The 7948-nt window shown below is 43.4% G+C and overlaps 1 long non-coding RNA gene across 1 annotated transcript; it reads left to right on the top strand.

The window, feature by feature from the left end:
* Positions 1–4649, top strand: LOC115170613 (uncharacterized). Its single transcript, XR_003871073.1, has 2 exons — positions 1–61; positions 4617–4649. It is a non-coding gene; the product is annotated as an uncharacterized LOC115170613 (long non-coding RNA).
* Positions 4650–7948: the final 3299 nt, after the last annotated feature.

The raw sequence follows: 7948 nt of genomic DNA on the forward strand, positions 1-7948 counted from the left end.
GGAGTGGCCTAGCCAGTCTCCAGACCTTAATCCCATAGAAAATCTGTGGAGGGAGCTGAAGGTTCGAGTTGTCAAACGTCAGCCTCGAAACCTTAATGACTTGGAGAAGTTCTGCAAAGAGGAGTGGGACAAAATCCCTCCTGAGATGTGTGCAAACCTGGTGGGCAACTACAAGAAACGTCTGACCTCTGTGATTGCCAACAAGGGTTTTGCCACCAAGTACTAAGTCATGTTTTGCAGAGGGGTCAAATACTTATTTCCCTCATTAAAATGCAAATCATTTTATAACATTTTTGACATTTGTTTTTCTGGATTTCTTTGTTGTTATTCTGTCTCTCACTGTTCAAATAAACCTACCATTAAAATTATAGACTGATAATTTCTTTGTAAGTGGGCAAACGTACAAAATCAGCAGGGGATCAAATACTTTTTCCCCCCGCTGTAAATAACTAAATAAATAGGGAGGTTTTAAGTTTTCTCTAGGTCATAATTTATTGCTGGACGGCAGCAAATGTCTGATCGCTTGTTAAAAGCCTCCAAATGTTCGGACCAGGGCGATGACATTCATTATTTTCATCGTTTCCTCTTGTGCTAACCATTTGATCTCAAGTACATACTTTAATAACTTTTCCATAAAAATAAATGGGATGGGGATTGTGTTAGCAGCAGTCTCTCTTTCCTCAGGGGCATTAGGGACAAAACGCTTGTGATTAATAATTCATATTTCCTATTTGATCCCCATCATCATAGAAATCATTTCCTCCAGCTTTATCCCCTTCGGTCCAAAAAACTGCAGTCTCCTGAGCCCTGCACACCTCGCCTGTCCTGTAAATTAACACATTAATAATGTTTCTATTGCCCTTGCTGTCATTGATATGTACTGCAGTTCGTAGACCCATGTGTTGTTGGGAGATGGGAAATGGAGAAAAAAACACACCAATTGTGAGTGCAGATAGACTTCAAGTACCTGGATTAGATATCATCTAGCAGAGTTATTACCGAGAGCACCCTCCTTGTGTGAAGTCATTGAGCCCAGGAGGGATCTGCCTTAGCAGAATGAGCCCAGACCCTGACCAAGGTTCACTTCATAACACCTAGGTGCCCTTAACACACCCTCAAGGACAGATGATCCAGGACAAAGTGGTGAAGTGAAATGGAATGTAGAACGTAAAGCAAAGGTTGCGAGTTCAAATCTCATCATGGACATCTTTAGCATTTGAGCTATTTAGCAACTTTTCAACTACTTACTACTTTTTAGCTACTTTGAAACTACTTAGCATGATAGCTAATCCTTCCCCTAACATTAACTTTAACCCTTTAACCTAACTCCTGAACTTAAACTTAACCCTAAACCCTAGCCTAGCTAACGTTAGCCACCTAGCTAGAATTCGTAAACACATCATAATTTAGCAAATTTCAAATCAAGTCAAAACAAAGTTTATTTGTCACGTGCGCCGAATACAACAGGTGTAGACCTTACAGTGAAATGCTTACTTACAGGCTCTAACCAATAGTGCAAAAAAAGGTATTAGGTGAACAACAGGTAGGTAAAGAAATAAAACAACAGTAAAAACACAGGCTATATACAGTAGCGAGGCTATAAAAGTAGCGAGGCTACATACAGACACCGATTAGTCAGGCTGATTGAGGTAGTATGTACATGTAGATATGGTTAAAGTGCCTATGCATATATGATGAACAGAGAGTAGCAGTAGCGTAAAAGAGGGGTTGGCGGGTGGTGGGTGGGACACAATGCAGATAGCCGGGTTAGCCAATATGCGGGAGCACTGGTTGATCGGCCCAATTGAGGTAGTACAGTGGGGGTAAAAAGTATTTGATCCCCTGCTGATTTTGTAGATTTGCCCACTGACAAAGAAAGGATCAGTCTATAATTTTAATGGAGGTTTATTTGAACAGTGAGAGACAGAATAACAACAAAAATATCCGGAAAAACGCATGTCAAACATTTTATAAATGGATTTGCATTTTAATGAGGGAAATAAGTACACTGCTCAAAAAATAAAGGGAACACTTAAACAACACATCCTAGATCTGAATGAAATAAATAATCTTATTAAATACTTTTTTCTTTACATAGTTGAATGTGCTGACAACAAAATCACACAAAAATAATCAATGGAAATCCAATTTATCAACCCATGGAGGTCTGGATTTGGAGTCACACTCAAAATTAAAGTGGAAAACCACACTACAGGCTCATCCAACTTTCATGTAATGTCCTTAGAACAAGTCAAAATGAGGCTCAGTAGTGTGTGTGGCCTCCACGTGCCTGTATGACCTCCCTACAACGCCTGGGCATGCTCCTGATGAGGTGGCAGATGGTCTCCTGAGGGATCTCCTCCCAGACCTGGACTAAAGCATCCGCCAACTCCTGGACAGTCTGTGGTGCAACGTGGCGTTGGTGGATGGAGCAAGACATGATGTCCCAGATGTGCTCAATAGGATTCAGGTCTGGGGAACGGGCGGGCCAGTCCATAGCATCAATGCCTTCCTCTTGCAGGAACTGCTGACACACTCCAGCCACTTGAGGTCTAGCATTGTCTTGCATTAGGAGGAACCCAGGGCCAACCGCACCAGCATATGGTCTCACAAGAGGTCTGAGGATCTCATCTCGGTACCTAATGGCAGACAGACTACCTCTGGCGAGCACATGGAGGGCTGTGCGGCCCCACAAAGAAATGCCACCCCACACCATGACTGACCCACCGCCAAACCGGTCATGCTGGAGGATGTTGCAGGCAGCAGAACGTTCTCCACGGCGTCTCCAGACTCTGTCACGTCTGTCACATGCTCAGTGTGAACCTGCTTTCATCTGTGAAGAGCACAGGGCGCCAGTGGCGAATTTGCCAATCTTGGTGTTCTCTGGCAAATGCCAAACGTCCTGCACGGTGTTGGGCTGTAAGCACAACCCCCACCTGTGGACGTCGGGACCTCATACCACCCTCATGGAGTCTGTTTCTGACCGTTTGAGCAGACACATGCACATTTGTGGCCTGCTGGAGGTCATTTTGCAGGGCTCTGGCAGTGCTCCTCCTGCTCCTCCTTGCACAAAGGCGGAGGTAGCGGTCCTGCTGCTGGGTTGTTGCCCTCCTATGGCCTCCCCCACGTCTCCTGATGTACTGGCCTGTCTCCTGGTAGCGCCTCCATGCTCTGGACACTACGCTGACAGACACAGCAAACCTTCTTGCCACAGCTCGCATTGATGTGCCATCCTGGATGAGCTGCACTACCTGAGCCACTTGTGTGGGTTGTAGACTCCGTCTCATGCTACCACTAGAGTGAAAGCACGGCCAGCATTCAAAAGTGACCAAAACATCAGCCAGGAAGCATAGGAACTGAGAAGTGGTCTGTGGTCTCCACCTGCAGAACCACTACTTTATTGGGGGTGTCTTGCTAATTGCCTATAATTTCCACCTGTTGTCTATTCCATTTGCACAACAGCATGTGACATTTATTGTCAATCAGCGTTGCTTCCTAAGTGGACAGTTTGATTTCACAGAAGTGTGATTGACTTGGAATTACATTGTGTTGTTTAAGTGTTCCCTTTATTTTTTTGAGCAGTGTATTTGACCCCCTCTCAATCAGAAAGATTTCTGGCTCCCAGGTGTCTTTTATACAGGTAATGAGCTGAGATTAGGAGCACACTCTTAAAGGGAGTGCTCCTAACCGCAGCTGGTTACCTGTAAAAAAGACACCTGTCCACAGAAGCAATCAATCAATCTGATTCCAAACTCTCCACCATGGCCAAGACCAAAGAGCTCTCCGAGGATGTCAGGGACAAGATTGTAGACCTACACAAGGCTGGAATGGGCTACAAGACCATCGCCAAGGAGCTTGGTGAGAAGGTGACAACATTTGGTGCGATTATTCGCAAATGGAAGAAACACAAAAGAACTGTCAATCTCCCTCGGCCTGAGGCTCCATGCAAGATCTCACCTCGTGGAGTTGCAATGATCATGAGAACGGTGAGGAATCAGCCCAGAACTACACGGGAGGATCTTGTCAATGATCTCAAGGCAGCTGGGACCATAGTCACCAAGAAAACAATTGGTAACACACTACGCCGTGAAGGACTGAAATCCTGCAGCGCCCGCAAGGTCCCCCTGCTCAAGAATACTTATACATGCCCGTCTGAAGTTTGCCAATGAACATCTGAATGACTCAGAGGACAACTGGTGAAAGTGTTGTGGTCAGATGAGACCAAAATGGAGCTCTTTGACATCAACTCAACTCACCGTGTTTGGAGGAGGAGGAATGCTGCCGATGACCCCAAGAACACCATCTCCACCGTCAAACATGGAGGTGGAAACATTATGCTTTGGGGGTGTTTTTCTGCTAAGGGGACTGGACAACTTCATCGCATCAAAGGGACAATGGACAGGGCCATGTACCGTCAAATCTTGGGTGAGAACCTCCTTCCCTCAGCCAGGGCATTGAAAATGGGTCATGGATGGGTATTCCAGCATGAAAATGACCCAAAACACACGGCGAAGGCAACAAAGGAGTGGCTCAAGAAGAAGCACATTAAGGTCCTGGAGTGGCCTAGTCAGTCTCCTAGTCAGTCTCCCATAGAAAATCTGGGGAGGGAACTGAAGGTTCGAGTTGCCAAACGTCAGCCTCGAAACCTTGATGATTTGGAGAAGATCTGCAAAGAGGAGTGGGACAAAATCCCTCCTGAGATGTGTGCAAACCTGGTGGGCAACTACAAGAAACGTCTGACCTCTGTGATTGCCAACAAGGGTTTTGCCACCAAGTACTAAGTCATGTTTTGCAGAGGGGTCAAATACTTATTTCCCTCATTAAAATGCAAATCATTTTATAAAATTTTTGACATGTGTTTTTCTGGATTTTTTTGTTGTTATTCTGTCTCTCACTGTTCAAATAAACCTACTATTAAAATTATAGACTGATCATTTCTTTGTAAGTGGGCAAACGTACAAAATCAGCTGGGGATCAAATACTTTTTTCCCCCACTGTATGTACATGAATGTATAGTTAAAGTGACTATACATATATGATAAACAGAGAGTAGTAGCAGCGTAAAAAGAGGGGTTGGGAGGGCACACAATGCAAATAGTCCGGGTAACCATTTGATTAACTGTTCAAGAGTCTTATGGCTTGGGGGTAAAACTGTTGAGAAGCCTTTTTGTCTAGACTTGGCACTCTGGTACCGCTTGCCATGCGGTAGTAGAGAGAACAGTCTATGACTGGGGTGTTTGGGGTCTTTGACAATTTTTAAGGCCTTCCTATGACATCGTCTGGTGTAGAGGTCCTGGATGGCAGGCAGCTTAGCCCCAGTGATGTACTGGGCCATACGCAATACCCTCTGTAGTGCCTTGCAGTCAGAGGCCAAGCAACTGCCGTACCAGGCAGTGATGCAACCAGTCAGGTTGGTCTCGATGTTGCAGCTGTAAAACCTTTTGAGGATCTCAGGACCCATGCCAAATCTTTTTAGTTTCCTGGGGGGGTATAGGCTTTGTCGTGCCCTCTTCACGACTGTCTTGGTCTGTTTGGACCATGTTAGTTTGTTGGTGATGTGGACACCAAGGAACTTGAAGCTCTCAACCTCCTCCACTACAGCCCCGTCAATGAGAATGGGGGCGTGCTCGGTCCTCCTTTTCCTGTAGTCCACAATCATCTCCTTAGTCTTGGTTACGTTGAGGGATAGGTTGTTTATCTGGCACCACCCGGCCAGGTCTCTGACCTCCTCCCTATAGGCTGTCTCATCATTGTCGGTGATCAGGCCTACCACTGTTGTGTTGTCTGCAAACTTAATGTTGGTGTTGGAGTCGTGCCTGGCCATGCAGTCGTGGGTGAACAGGGAGTACAGGAGGGGACTGTAAAATATTGTACGTTTAGTAAATTCGTAACATTTTGTACATTTGTAAATTCGTAACATATAATACGCATTGTAATTTGTAACATATCATACAAAACGGGTGATGGACATCCACAAATGGATACATATCATACGAACATTAGATATCATACTAAATGGAGTATCTCAGATTTACATACAGAATAATAAGAAATGCTCTGAGACCAGGTTGCATTATGAGGCAAAGCCAATCCATATCACAGCCTTCCTCTTATCCTCAGCTAAAATCCATGGAAACAATCAGTGATGTTCTTATACGTCTGTCCCTATGCTAGTGGGGCATCCATCACTTAATCCAATTAGAGGGAAAGTTTCATTCTTTATGTTAACTAATTCAATTCCATGTATTTACGTCCTTGCTGTATTTAAGGCATGGCTGAGTGGCACACAGATGTCTGTTTAGGACTCTTGCTCCTGTGATGTGCCAGGTTCCTGCCTGTCTTTCGGGGCTTAATTGGAAACCCTAATGGTAGGGCAGAGATTGGAGATTAAAACAAATAGGTGCATTTAAAAAGCTATCTGAAAAAGGTTTGCAGCACATTGGTCATCTCGTATTCATTTGAGGCCCGGTTGTTATAAACCTCGGAGGAAATTATGCTTCCGAATGAGAGTGCTACATTTTTAGACAGCAAAGCATGACTGTATTGGTTGGTGTTCTACGCATTTAATCAAAACAAAATAGAATTCAAATTGTCAGGGGACATGGATAATTGCAGTATATCTCATATTCTTGAATTATGAGGCTTTTAAGTCAGTCAGGAAGGTAAATATACATGGGGAGGTACGTGATAATGGATGGATGGAGGGATGTTAATATCCTCGTGGCAATGCTGTAGTCTTCAGATGTATCATTTGGGGACTATTGAGAGAGATAAAACCATAATGTTGAGGCCACATAAAATCCATAGTCACCAAAAAGTATACAGATGCCATTTTGTTTATGACCATACATCTGTTGCCTATAACCACACATTTCATAACACAATAAAGCTGTTTATAAAACATGTCCGCGGAATATAAATTCAGACCGACTGATACTGAGATGGTTTGAAATATATACATCTCGGATAACGTTCCCTCTGAAAAGAAGTACCTCAGCTGGACACACGTCCACAGTAATGTCAATCAAAACAACCTCTTCTATTTCACCATCATAAAAACATATCATTCCATCATAAAATATGGATCGATATCAATAATATAACCTACTGTACAAATACCACCATTTTGAATGTGCAACACAGTTTATTCCAATTATGCGATTCCCATCAGGCTTCCCAGTAAAGTCGGTGCAGTTAATTCAACAAAAGCTCAAATCTATGACTGCCCTTACGTTTGTAGCTGACCTTCAGCCCTGGCAGTTGTCATCTTTGTTCTGTCCACATCGAACATCTGAGTAGTTGGCTTACTGAATACTAAAGGCTACTCTCTAACCCAGTTGGAACTTTATTCTTTAAAGATACGCTGTGTTTGATGGTGACTGGCAGATGTGCTATCTCCTTCATTTCTGATGATCAAAGGTATGCCTTGTGATACATGTTCACATCACATTATCAATAGATATTGGTAGGAACAAGGTCTAATTGAACTGATTAAGTATGCTGTCCGTTCCCAGCACACAGCTTTGGTAGAGCTCCAGCTGTCCCTCCCATTTCATGTAAAAAGGATTTTTTTTTTTTTGTTAATTGTGAAAGGAACACTAACTTTTGAAAGCAAGATTTTTTATATGATTGATCTTAACTATTTAAAACAGAGTGTATGCAATTTACGCCCCTGCACACTGAAATAAACAATTTGCTTTGAGAATTCCAGAAAATAACATATGCTTCTCTCTCAGAAAAACCCATGCCAGGCAAGCTAAAATAAATAGAGTATTCCCGGAGTCAAGGAAGACTAGTGATATCTGACAAGCAGAGTTTTGAGAGAAATAAGTCATCCGTTTTTGAGAGTGTTTTCAATGCATCGGTAAGTAACGGCATAGAGAAACCACCTGTAATGCATTGTGAATGTATTTGTAATCATGTATTCAACCGTAAAAGCTGCTACAAT

The sequence above is a fragment of the Salmo trutta genome, chromosome 32 (assembly GCF_901001165.1).
Source record: "Salmo trutta chromosome 32, fSalTru1.1, whole genome shotgun sequence".
NCBI lineage: Eukaryota > Metazoa > Chordata > Actinopteri > Salmoniformes > Salmonidae > Salmo > Salmo trutta.